The sequence below is a fragment of the Acinonyx jubatus genome, chromosome B2 (assembly GCF_027475565.1).
Source record: "Acinonyx jubatus isolate Ajub_Pintada_27869175 chromosome B2, VMU_Ajub_asm_v1.0, whole genome shotgun sequence".
NCBI classification, from domain to species: Eukaryota; Metazoa; Chordata; class Mammalia; order Carnivora; family Felidae; genus Acinonyx; species Acinonyx jubatus.
In genome coordinates, this window is record NC_069385.1 from 76772930 (window position 1) to 76786963 (window position 14034).

The window sequence follows — 14034 nt, forward strand, 5'->3', positions numbered from 1 at the left end:
GGAATTGGCTCATGTAATATTAGAGGTTGGCAAATCCAAAATCTACAGGGTGGGCTGGCAGGTTGGGACCCAGAGAAGAGCCTATGCTGCAGTTCAAAATTTCCATATGCCACAGAGTTCTTCTCTTGCTTAGAGGAGGTAAGTCTTTTGTTCTGAAGGTCAGGCCTTGAAATGAGTGCATGAGGCCCACCCATTATGGTGGACAGTCTACTTTATTCAAAATCCACCAATTTAAATGGAAATTTCATCCAAATCAACTCTCAGAAACATCTAGAATAATGTTTGACCAAATATCTGGGCACTGTGGCCCAGCTACATTGACACATAAAATTTTCCATTACATTTAGTTTATTATTTTCTTTTGACCTCAGGTGCCCCAACACTCCCTAAGCTTAATGTGACTTACCTGCCAAAGGCAGGGACCCCCTGCATCTTATTCATCACTGGATCCACGATACCAGTTCCATAGATGGATGAACACCAAAAATTGTCACAGGCAAAGGGTGTAACATGAGTGAAAACTCCAAGCTCGTTATTATCACAGCTGGGGCACATCAGCAAGAGGGAGAAAGCCATCTTAATGTGGTCCATCCTAATGTGAACATCTGTAAATTCATCATTCCTTATACTATAAAATACAGTCCAAAATGCAGGTTGCTTGTTATTTCCAATCCAGTGGATATCTTGACCTCTGTGGCTTGGAAGATAAGTGGCTTCCCCTAAAACTGCGTTATAGGAAGTGGTTGCAATCTGGATTCAGCCTGGTTCTGCTACCTAATGGGGAAAAGGCTGGGAGTTCACCCATTAATTGTCATGGGTGGGCCCTAGGGGAGCACGGAGACTCAGGGGTGCCTGTAGGGAGTAGAGTAAAGGTTGCAGGTCTCTGAAGAATCTGCACCTGACTTAGGCACTGATGCAGATAAGGAACAACAGAAAGAGGTTCACAAACAAGTGGTTGACTGTGCCTATGAGGTGATCAAGCTGAAAGGCTGCACCTCCTGGGCCACTGGACTGTGGCAGATTTGGCAGAAAATATAATGAAGCATCTTAGGCGGGTGCATTCAATTTCCACCATGATTGAGGGTCTCCATGTCCATTTGAAGGAGAGAGCAGATATGCTGTGGGGGATCCAACAAAAGCTGCAGTTCTAACGTTTTATTTATTTTTTTAATGTTTATTTATTTATTTTGAGAGAGAGAGCAAGGAAACAAATGAGTGGGGGAGGGGCAGAGAGAGAGGGAGAGTGAGAATTCCAAGTAGGCTCTGCCAGCACAGAGCCCAATGTGGGACTGCAACTCAGGAACCATGATATCATGACCTGAGCTGAAATCAAGAGTCAGAGGCTTAACCAAGTGAACCACCCAGGTGCCCCAGTTCTAAAGTTTGCTAATGTTGTACCATTTCACTGTCTAGACTGCAACAGGATTTTAGTTGGAGGTTGTGTTTATTGCCTTATTATTTGACCTGCTCCTCAAGTACTAATATTAAAATGGCCTAGGATCAACATCCATTTCCTAAAGTTACAAACAGGAATGGTTCACACATCCCTCCAGCTGTATCCTAATGTTGGATGATACCTGTCTTGTGTAGTCCTAAAGTAGTTAATGTAAATAGCTCCATCACCTCAGCAGCACCACTGCCAATGTTGCATAGGCTGCAGTTGCTAGTCAAACCAGATGTGTATCTACTGTGTGTTAAAGAAACCTGGTCTCTTCACCCAACATGCCTCGTCCAACCTTTTTTTTCTCCCATCAATCACTTGCTGAGATCCAATGTATAAATTTAATTGTGCATATATTGTGCATAACTGTTCTAAAGGATCTTACTTTGTGCACAGTATATATCAGATGCCTCACTTGGAGGCCATAAGGGCATATATTGAAATGGATCATCCTAAATAAACGATATATAATGAATAGATTTCTATTCATGACGTTGGCCAAATAATATTACCTTACATTCTCACAGGGGTAGGGACTGTGTTTGTTACTTGGTAAAAGAGACTCTATTTCCATTAGCACACTGAAGCTTTTTGGTAGCTTTCTCCTTCTTGCTCCCCTCCCTTGTCACCTGTCCTTTGCATACACACATGCACATCCTCCTTCCTTATAGATTATGCCAAATATTTCTGGATCTTAGTATTTCCCCCAAGTATGGAATAGGAAAAATGTTAGTTCTAAGATTTGAAGAGCTTTATGTGAGATTCTCTTGTTTTCAGTGAGGACTCTCAGATGTTCTTTTGCCTCTTGCACTGTTCAAACTCACAGGCTGCAGCGTCACATCTGAGCATGTGGTGGTCATGATGCTTGTGTAGCTTTGAAAATGAACACTGGGGTTGGTGCCCAGAACCTAAATGAAAAAGGCAGTAGACCCACAAGTCACTTAATGTGCCTTGTCCCTCCTGCTTCCTTCTCTTCTGGCTAGTTTCTTCTCAGACCTATATTTACAGATGGAACCTGAACATGCAGACCAAGTGATTTTGCTTTTGAACAGGAAATGGATGGAAATGTTTGCAAAGAAAAGATTTAAAATTGTTGGACACTTTTTGAGCTAACTATTTTGGAGGAAAATGTTTATGCTGCCTCTGTTATGTATTTTCTTCTCCATGAAAATACTATAACATGTAGGAAACTCAGACAGAAAATAGTCTGTAAATGCATATTTTTATATGTGGGCTGCTTACCCAGTTTTCTTGTTCTGAACACCAGAATCTTGATTAGATGAATGAGGTATAACCTGCCCAGTTCTGATTTTTATTCAAAATACAGGTTCTTTACCTTTTTAGGGTTGCAAGTCTCTTTGAGGATCTAAAGAAAATGATGGGCCCTTTACCAAGGAAAATTCACATACTTACATGCAATTTTGCATAGATCTTCAGTCTTGATTCAAAGATCCCCTGCAAGTTTATGCATGTGAGTCCATTTAAGAGTCTTGACCTATGGCAAGGGATTTTGCTTACTCTAGACTTTATAAAGAATTAATTGAGAATAGCTGAACCCATTCATATTATGAAAAAAGCTGTATATTTCACTAAATTATTAACCTAACAGTGAAGCTCAGATGAATGGCAGTGGTTTTGTCACAAACTTGCCATTTCCTGCTCACTGGGGAGTCTAGGGGATATAGTCTCTACCCTGGGGTAGCTTGGATTCCATGGTTCCTCGAGCTATAGCAGCACCTGCTGCTCTTTAGAGCCATACTGGGATGTACATGTTTATATTAGGGATGTAACTCACTCTTTATTTATACAGTTGTGCAAATTTCTTTTTTTAAGTACAAACTCTCTCAACTGTATTGCTAAGGAGTTCTTTTTCTCTCTTAAAAAATGCTTGCTATCAGTAAGTTCCCAAAGGACTTTTCTCTCTGTTTGCAGGAAGCTGCAGTTTACGACCTATCTTTGTCTTGAGTATATTCCATCACTCTTTGTTCTATGCTCCTTGCTATCCTTAGGGGTTGGAAGAAGTTTTGAAACACAAAAAAAAAGTCTTTGTAATTGAGGTTTGAGCTACAAGCAGATCTCTTGCCCCAAATAGGGTAGAAACATGTAAGCCATTACACCTCCCGTCCCTCTCCCCCAACCACTGACTGAAGCATTTAGGGTGCCCCCATAACTCATTATGCTTAATAGACAATGACAGATTGAGCAGAGAATGTAAGCAGAAAGTAAAGTTACTGTATTTCATAGTTATCCAGTCTCACCTCACACACCTTTACCCAGATACTTTTAAAAATTTGCTTCAGGCTGATGTTTTAAGGCAAAGCTTTATGTGGTGAAACTACTTGAGAGCCGTATCCAAGAAAATACAATTCAAAAAGGCAAAAATTATTTCTAAGGCCTATAAGTGTAAAGACAGTTAATATATTCACTCATTCTTTAATCCATTAATTATGTGTTATATGAAATACAGAAAATGTGAAGTAAGCCTTCTGCCTTCTCAAAAATTATTGAATGATAAAAATAAAGATTTCAGATAAGAAATCAGCTATTAGCTTTGTATTGAATCGATGTAATAGGCCCTGTGGAATGTCACTTTTAAGCTTCTAGTAATTTAAAAATGTGCTCTTGGGAGCTAGTAGAAGCTGGTTCCAGCACATCATATATCAAGTATCCATCTTATTGGGTTTTCTATTTTCACTGGTCTATTCATCGTTTCATTGGTCTATTTGTTTCTGTGTTAACTGATACAGATGAATAATAAGTATTGGTAGGCTAAATCTTCCCATTTTATTTTGGGCGAAGGGGTGTTGGGTATTTGTGGGGTTTTGTTTTCTTGTAAAGGAGAGCCATGTAGAATCTCTTGTTCAATTTAGATTCTATTGAATCAATACTAACTCTGTTAGGAACCTGAAATGCAACCTCCTGCATGGAACTGGTCTTCTGGAAGATAAAAGAAGACCTGAAAGGAAAGAAGTAATCACTTTGCCCGAGAATATCTTAAATCTCTGCATTGCTGTTTTGGTGACTTCTCTGGCCTCCACTGCCCACAGTAGAGTTTGGTCTATAATGGCCTGACATTTCTTGACACTTTCAAAGAGAAGAGAAAAGGAGAGGTGCTGTTGAGGTTTATTTACTATTTTGTTTTACTTTATTTATTTACTTTTTTTTAAAGGTTAATTTTCCACAGTAATTTCTAAAGTTGTGACTACGGGGTGGAAAGGAGGAATTAAGTTGCTATGAATTTTTAACTCATCTTTGTAAGTAGTGTGTGAATGACAGTGGAAGAGAGTTTCAAATTGAAGTAATGGATCCATGACTTTCACCAAGGTCATTTTTCAGGTTACCTATATTTATTTTTTCTCTAAATACCTAATACCATCATATGACTCAGAGTTAAAAACATCTTTACCTAACAAAATTATAAGTTTTCTTTAGATTTCCTATATATGAATAGGAGTTGAGACTTTCCTCACAAAATATATGGAAATAAATGTAAACCATTTTATTAAGTAGGCTCCATGCCCAATATAGGGCTCAAACTCATGACCTTGAGATCAAGAGTTGCATGCTCTACTGAGTGAGTCAGCCAGTGGCATCATAAATGTAAACTTTTCAGTGTACTTTGTTAACATAAATGTTTTGGTCTTTTGGGGGAAAAGACATGAAATGGGAAAAGAATAGTCTTTTGAACAGTGGTCTTGGGACAAGTGGATAACCACATGAAAAAGAAAGGAGTTGAATCCCCATATCACACCATATGCAGAAATTAATTCAAAATGGATCAAAGACCTAAATGTAAGAGCTGAAACTGTAAAGCTCTTAAACAAAAATATGGGGTAAAATTTTGAGACCTTAGATTTGTTCATGGATCTTACTTATGATACCAAAACCGCAAATGACAAAAGAGAAACATAGATAAACTGGACTTTATCAAAATTGAAAACTTGTGCTTCAACTGACACTACCAAAAAACTGAAAAGACAGCCTTAACAATGGAAGAAAATACTTACAAAACATATATCTGATAAAGATGTGTGTCTGGAATATATAAAGGACTCTTTCAACTCAATAAAAGGACAAATAAACCAGCTTAAAAATGGTCAAATGACCGTTGTAGATATACAAATGGCCAATACACACAGGGAAAGGTGCTCAACATCATTAGTCATCATGGAAATGTAAATTAAAACCAAAATGAGATGCTACTTCACATCTGTTAGGATGACTATAATCTAAAAGTTAGAAAATAAGTGTTGGCAAGAATGAAGAGAAATTGGAACTCTCATGCAATGTAAAATGGGTACGGCAATTTTGGAAAACAGTTTGACAATTCTTCAAAAAGTTAAACACAGGAAAATCTTCTAAAAGTTACCATAGGACCCAGAAATTCTGCTAGGTATGTAACCCAGAGAATTTAAAACACATGTCCACACAAAAATTTGTACACAAATGGGCATAGCAGCATAATGCAATAGCCAAAAGGTGACACCAACCCAAATGTCCCATTAATTGATGAATGGATAAACAAAATGTGGTATTTCTACACAATGAAATATTATTTGACCTTAAATAGAATGAAGTACTAATACATACTACAACATTAATGGACTTTGAAAACATAGTAAAAGAAGCTGGTCACAAAGACCACAAAAAAGGCAATTTATATGAAATTTCCAGAATAGGTAAATTATAGAGACATACAGCATATTAGTAGTTGCTTAGGCCTGGGGGTATTAGGGAAATTGGAGGATAATATCTAAAGGATATGGAATTTCTTTCCAAAGTGATAAGAATTTTCTAAGATTCATTGTGGTGATGATTACACAACTCTTTGAATATTCTGAACACCATTGAATTATGTGCTTTAAATGGTGATTATATTGAATTATATCTCAATAAAGCTGTTATAAAATCCCCCAAAACCCAGTGTGATGGTTAACTTTATATGTCACTTGCCTAGGCCATTGTACCCAGATATTTGGTCAAACACTAGCAAACTAGTTGCTGTGGAAGATATTTTTATATGATACTGACATTTAAATAAGTAGACTCTGAGTAAATCAGATTACCTTCCATAATGTGGGTAGGCCTCACCCAAACAACTGAGAAAACAAGAGAAAAAAGACTGATGTTTCCTAAGGGAGAGGGCCAGCAGACTACCTTTAGACTCAAGGTGCCACATCAAATTCTTCCCTGAGTCCCTAGCCTACTGCCCTTGCCCACAGATTCTGGACTTGCCAATACCTACAATCACATAAACCAATTCCTTAAAATCAATCAATCAATTCATCAATATCTCTCTCCCTGTCTCCATGTATGTGTGTGTGTGTGTATAAATAATATAATTATTATCTATTAAGTCTATTATCTATAAATCTATTAAAATCTAATTCTTTATAATGACATATATATACAGCTATAACAACACACTTTCATTTTGCTACTGTTATCTACTGTTGTGCCATTGGTGTCTAAAGGGTAGTCTTGACTTGGTACTTACTAACAGGGATCAGAAGTTACTCCTGCAGAGTCTTACGACAACTCAGAAGAAAAAAGTGTTAATTTTAAACTTGTTGAAAAAGGAAATGTTTATTTAAATTCTGCTCCCAGTGCTTGCAGTACTTGGTCAAACCAGCACACACCTACAGGTATTGGCAGTATACGTGAGTACAATAATTGGAAAGCAATAAACATGAAGATTTATAAAAATGTTTCTATCTTTTGACTCACCATGTTCTAGGTATTCATCTTCAAAACTTACCTAGAGAATCAGAAAAACACTATGTACATATATATGTATATATAGTACATATATAGAAATCTATATATAGATCTGTAATTAGTAAAAAGGTGTAGTTACATTAGTTACATTATATAGTCATATCTATTATAGTTTTTTAGTTGTGGGCTAAATCATGTCCCCCCTCCCGCCCCGCCCACCACTGCCAAATTCATGCGTTGAAGTCCTAACTCCCTATAGCTCAGAATGTAACCATGTTGGTAGATAAATTCTTATTCAGATAAATTTGTATTTAGATAAATTCTTATTGTAGACAAATTTTTTAAACAAGTAATTAAGTTAAAATGAGGTCTTCAGGCTGGGCTCTAATCCAGTATGACTCTTGTCCTTATAAGAAATGGAAATTTGGACACAAACATGCACACACACAGAAGAAAGACCATGTGAAGACAGAGGGAGAAGACATCCATCTACATGTCTAGGAGAGGGGCCTTAGAAGAAATCAACTCAGGGGTGCCTGGGTGGCTCAGTTGATTAAGCGCCGACTGCAGCTGAGGTCATGATATCACAATCCGTGAGTTCAAGCCCTGCGTCAGGCTCTGTGCTGACAGCTCAGAGCCTAGAGCCTGCTTCAGATTCTGTGTCTCCCTCTCTCTCTGCCCCTCCCCTGCTCATGCTCTGTCTCTCTCTATCTCAAAAATAAATAAAAACATTAAAAAAATTAAAAAAAAAAAAGAAGAAATCAACTCGGCCAACACGGTCTGTGGTACTTTGTTATGGCAGTGCTAGCGAACTAATACTAACATATAATACATAATTATAAAATTAAATAAATAAGCAATTATTATAATTATAAATAATTATAACTATTATAATTATAAAATAAGCAATTATTATAATTATAAAATTAAATAAAATCTAAATAGCAGCAAGATTATTTCCAGCTCAGAGCTTGATGTGGGGCTCTGTCTTTCCACCATGAGATTATGACCTGAGCCAAAAATCAAGAGTCAGAACTCAACTGACCAAGTCACCCAGGTGCCCCCGATAGTAGGTTTAAGTTGATGTATCAATATGTTGGCCTACAATATAGTCATTAAAATGAAAATTATGATGACTTTATTGCAAAAGAGATTACAATAGGCTATCAGCAAACAATAGAACACTATTCAGCAGTCAGAAGAAATAAAACAAAAACTATGTACATTCACATGCAGAATTCTCCAAAATGTAACACTGAGTGATTCAAACAACAACAACATTGTGATTTATAGCTTGATACTGTTAATACAAATGTAAAAGCACATCCACAATGAACAATATACATTGTTCATGAATAGGTATGCACTTAGATAAAGGTTAGATGATGTGTATTGGGAGAAAACACCGTAAGTGTATGAGCATGGGTAACTGTGAGCAGAGTCAGGGACTGGGGATCTGCAAGGAAGGGAACTGGCTAAGACACTAAGTATCCTGAGAAGCATGGAGGAACTGATGAAGGTAATGTGCCCAGAGGCAGAGGCAGCCAAGGAGGCTTGATTGCACCAATCCAACTGAGCCTCTGAAGTGCAACTAGAAACAAAGAGATGCTGGATGAAAGTTCAGAATACAAGAAAATCTATCTATTCTACAGTTAAACATCTATAAGAGAATTTATATGACTGAACAAGAAATTGAATAACAGAAAAGTAGGTAAGTTGATGGTGGTAAAATTGGGAGTATATATATATTTTTTAACTTTTTAAAGTTTATTTTTGAGAGACACAGAGACAGCATGAGCAGGGGAGGGACAGGGAGAGAGGGAGAGAGAGAATCCCAAGCAGGCTCTCCACCATCAGCTCAGAGCTTGATGTGGGGCTAGAACCCATAAAACCATGAGATCATGATTTGAGACGAAACCAAGAGTTGGACACTTAACTGCATGAGCCACCCAAGCGCCCTTAAGTTGAGAGTATATTTTTAAACTTAATTCTTTATTTTTGTTTTGATGGAAGATTTTTTTCTTTGTTTTTTGGTCCTATAAATCAAGTTTCTGAGGCAAAATAAAAGAATGGAAAGTTGCCTTTTTAGTCCGAGATCTTCACTGTGGTATTCTGTTCTTTCCAGAGGGGAGAGAAACAAAACAAAACAAAACAAAACAAACAACAAAACAAAAAAGAACAACCTGGCTGTTGTCATCAACAAAACAAAATAGATACAATTTTCCAAAAATTCAAGCACAAACTTACCTGTTACCTAAATGATGTGCACAATTGAAACCCAAAGTGAATTTGCTTCATCTTTTTCATTCTGTTCCCCTTGTGTTTTTTCTTCTCAGTTCCATCTCCCTCTTTCCCGCTCTTTCTCCAACAAACACCTAAAGTAAGCTTTGTCCCTTCTCCTCGTACCCTGCTGTCAAATGTAGTAAAGAGAACAAAGAAAAACCAATTTGACTCTGACTGCTCTGAGACCTTCAATAGTCATCTCAGTCACTAGGGGAGAAGAGAAAGCCTGCCCACAGATGCCAAGTCGCTCCACTCCCACGTTCCCTGGGCAGTGTATGGAGCTGCCACCACAGCCAAATTTCCGGAGTGTGCTCTCTGTGGTGGAGACAATCCAGGGTAGGAGGTCACTTCACGAGGAGGGGGCTGTTTCCTAGGTTCTGTTTTTGAGAGTAGATCAAATTCCAAGCCTTTTAATTAAAGTCAGCTATGATATTTTTCCACCGTGAGGTGGAAAGCTTAAATGCCAGGCAGTGATTCTCTACAATCGCTGCACACGAAAATCACCTGGGATGTTTTAAAACATACCCAGGTGTGCGTGCCAACTTAGACCAAATGAATCAGAGTCTCTGGGGGTGGCTCATGGGTACTGGTAAATCAGATGTGCAGCCAGGGTCATGCCCCCCTGGGCTGGGACCCTCATTTATTCCGTCTAGCTCTTCTACAATAAATTGAGTCAACGTGTTTAGTGTTACTGTCAGCCATCTACTGTAACAGATGTCAGGAGACTCTTATCTGTTTCTAATGAGACTGGCTTATCTGTCAGCTCTGATATTGAAAAAGAGGAGTATAGTGGTGGGATTATTTCTTTTCTAGAATGAGACCTTATTATTCTGTTAATATGGTTTAATATTGAAATGAATGAATTTGCAGGCATGAGGCACCCTTTTATTTTATATTGCTAATCAAAACTGCGTGAAAATCCCCCACAGCATATCTTACTAAAACACAAAGCTGACCAGGATATTTCTAAAAACTGATTCTCTAGAACCCTTTCCGAAAGGTAAGACAGTCAGTAATAAGAGTGTAAATAAATATTACTTTCAGAGTTTAACTTAGAAAAGATGTCAGATTTTGATCTCAATTACATGCTTCTCCCCGGTTGTATTAAGTAATTAATTTAGAGAGACTGGAGAGAAGGGACTCAGAAGGAAGGCTGGATACTCTTCTTTCATGGGTACAAACATGCTGTATCTCCCATCTTTAAAAAAAACAAAAACAAAACCTCTCATCAATCCTATATCCTTTCCAGGTAACATCCTGTATCTGTATCCCTTTAGAAAGAGTAGTTTATAATAGCTGTTTTTCATTTTCATATTTTCTGTACCTGTTCTCATTTTAACTTTTTTGAGCCAGGTTTTATTCTTACATTCCACTAAAGTGTCTTTTGGAAAGGCCACTAATAACTTCCTTGCTTTCAAAAACAACGGTTACATCTCAGTCCATATCTTACTTATCTCATCAGTGGAATGTAACAAGGTTGTTACTCCCTTGATCCTTTGCTTGGCATCTGGGATGCCACTTTCTCTTGATTCCCTTCCCATCTCCCTGAATGCTCCTCTGTGTCCTGTGCTGGTTCCTCCTCATCTCCTTCAACATTCATATCAGATTGCCCCAGGGTTCCTTCCCCTGCCCTCTCTATCCTCTTCCTCTAGAGCCTAGGAGATTTCCTATCTCCTAAAATTCCACACATATGTTAATGTCTACCCATTTATATTTCCATCTTCTGTCTTTTTCCTCAAGCATAGACTCCTTTGTCAACGTGTCCTCTTGGACATTAATAATCATCCCTAGTTTAATACATACAAAATGAACTCTTGGATTTTTCTCCTCCAGTCTATTCCTCCCACAATCCTCCCAATCTTAGTAAATGGCAACTTCATCCTACCAGTTCCTTGGTCAAAAATCTTGCCTCCATCCTTGATTTCTTTCTTCTATACTCCATATCCAACTTATTAGCTAATCCTGACAGCTCTACCTTTGAAGTTATCCAGAATGCTACCTCCTCCATTGCTACCACCCCATCCCTGATTACCATCACCTCCCATCTGTAGATTGCTTGCTGTTCTTTATGTTCCCGTTCTTGCCAGTGCCTCTCCTCCAGTCCTCTCACCCCTACTGCACACAGCAGCGCACAACTCCACATGTAAGCCAGGTGTATCATTCCTTGTTCAAAACCCTGGCAAGCCTCCCACATGGTTCAGGATAAAGAGCAAATCCTCACAGTGACCTCCGAGGCCCCACATGGCTGGGCCCTACCACCTCCTTGGCCTCTTCTTTTAGAACGGTCATGCATGCTCACTGGTCACAGCGTACTAGCCTCCTTTCTGTTCCCAAACACCCCTAGCATGTGTCCTTCTTTCTGGAATGTTCTGCTTCCATGCTCTTTCCTTTTGCAGAATGCTGTATTTCTAAGAGCCACATAACTTACATCCTTGCTTCCTTTTCTGCAAGTGTCACCTCCAGAGAAGACCACTCTGACCACCTTGTGTAAAATAGCAATATTTTTCTACTTCCCTCCCTTATCTTATTCTTGACCACTTTGCTTTTTCTCCCCAGTGCTTATTATCAACCAACATCAAACATTTTTTTAAACATTTTTTGTCTGTTCCCCCCACTATGTTGTAAGTTCCACAAGGCTGTTTTGTTCACTGCTTCATCCATAGCACCAAGAACAATGCATGGCAAATGGTAAGTGTTCAGTAAATATATACTGTTTGAATTGTAACTCTGATTTCTTTAATTTCTAGAAAAATTTCTTTCCCATCCCATGTTCTGAATTTCTATTATTTGATCACTTACTCTTTGTATTTTAACCAAATTACATTAATAGATTCCCCAAAAGTCTGTGTATCTCTTAATAGGTACATTTCAGCACCATATTTCACTGAATATAAGACCTTATCAATTATAATACATGATTATTTTGTATGCCACTAAGAAAAAAAATTGCTGCTGCCTATATAACATGAACTTATTGTAAGAAACATCTTTATGATTTATTAAAATTTAAGAATTAAATGTCTCTTAGAATTAGTGAAATATGAAATTAAGCATTTATCATGTGGCAGATATTACCCCTCTGTATATCAAGAGTTATAGAGGCTAGTAAGAGGAGAAACAGGTGTGTGTGTGTGTGTGTGTGTGTGTGTGTGTGTGCGCGCTAATAATGTGGGCCATGGTGAGTGTATTAAAGAAAGGAGGAGGGTAGCCATAGAGATTATTTTGTTGTGTGTGCTTGGTATACTGGAAGACAGAGTGAAAACTGATTTTATCTTAACAAGTTTCTTATTTTGTGCTTTTTTTTTAAATCTCATTTTGTGGCTATTGAGAAGCGTCTACTTTTTAAGGGATAGGCATAGGTGATAAAAATAGCACAAAACACAAAGACCAAGACAAATAATTTCCAAATTAATCCAACAAACTTATTTTTAAACAAATAAACAAAGTCTGGTGATATCTTTTGCAAAAGTACCAATTTCATTTGCTTTCATTTCAAAAGCATTTAAGCTTTCCCAAAAGGATGTTTCTGGTGAATAAAATGGAAATCCCAGGTGAAAAACTGCCAGCTCAGTTATCAGAGCGTTTGATTTAAAATTGCTGAGAGGCAGTTGACTTCAACTCTGCATGTCTGCAAGTCATTGTATCATCAGTAGAGCTTCTCTTGAAATTACTTCTACATAGATACTGAATCACTTTACATGGCAGCTGGTCGTAAAGGATCCAGGGCTTAAGACACCATGCAATATTAGATTAGCAGTAGTGTTTTACAGGGACATTATCACTGAGAACAAACAACAACATTGAAGGACAAAGAACAATTCCATCCTAAGCTACACATTGGATTCCTACCCAATAAGAAGTGCTTTCAGTGACTAAAAAGAACATCTTTTCTCATAAGGCAGATCATTTTCCATAGTGATTTGTTCATGCGTAACTCTAACCTCACATTTAATATTTTTAGATTCATTTCCACCCCGAAAGCCCTAAATTATGTACACTGAAAACTTGGGAGAAAGCAAGAAAGAAACTTTAAAGTAAACAGTATGTGTAAATTTCCCTTCTCTCCTACCTCTTGCATCTTTTGTTGGACTCTTTACTAGGTCTTTATTGGACTTATCAGTATACTGTACTGTGGGAAGGAAAAGTTTCAAAACAAGTGGAGTATAAGGTTTTATGTAAGAATGGGCTTAAACTAACTGGAAAGGGACATCCAAGATCGGGGAGGAAACTGAAGGCTCACAGAGAAAGAAGAAATGAGTTGGAATTTGACAGCTGGTGCCTGAGAGAAGGTTTAAGCAGTTTCCATGAGAAGTGGACCTTTGGGGAGGGGGATAGCACTAAAGGAAGGGGGATGCTCTGCTATGTTGTATGTGCTACACACTCACCTGTATGCCGCTCTGCCTCTTGAAACTTTACTGAAAGTGTGTAATCTTTTCAGTGCTTTTTGAAGTTAAGCTTGTAACTTTTTGGAGGGGTGTGTGTGATAGGATACTGAGATTGGCCACAGGGTGAATGCAAATCGGCGTAAAAACACCTAGCTTTATTTGACTCACATTTACTTACCTTCCCAAGACTCGATGGAAGAGCAGGCC

At 38.0% G+C, this 14034-nt stretch overlaps 1 pseudogene; it reads left to right on the forward strand.

Moving 5' to 3' along the window:
• The first annotated feature begins 510 nt into the window (after nucleotides 1–510).
• Nucleotides 511–1151, forward strand: LOC106969677 (L-lactate dehydrogenase A chain-like; annotated as a pseudogene).
• Nucleotides 1152–14034: the final 12883 nt, after the last annotated feature.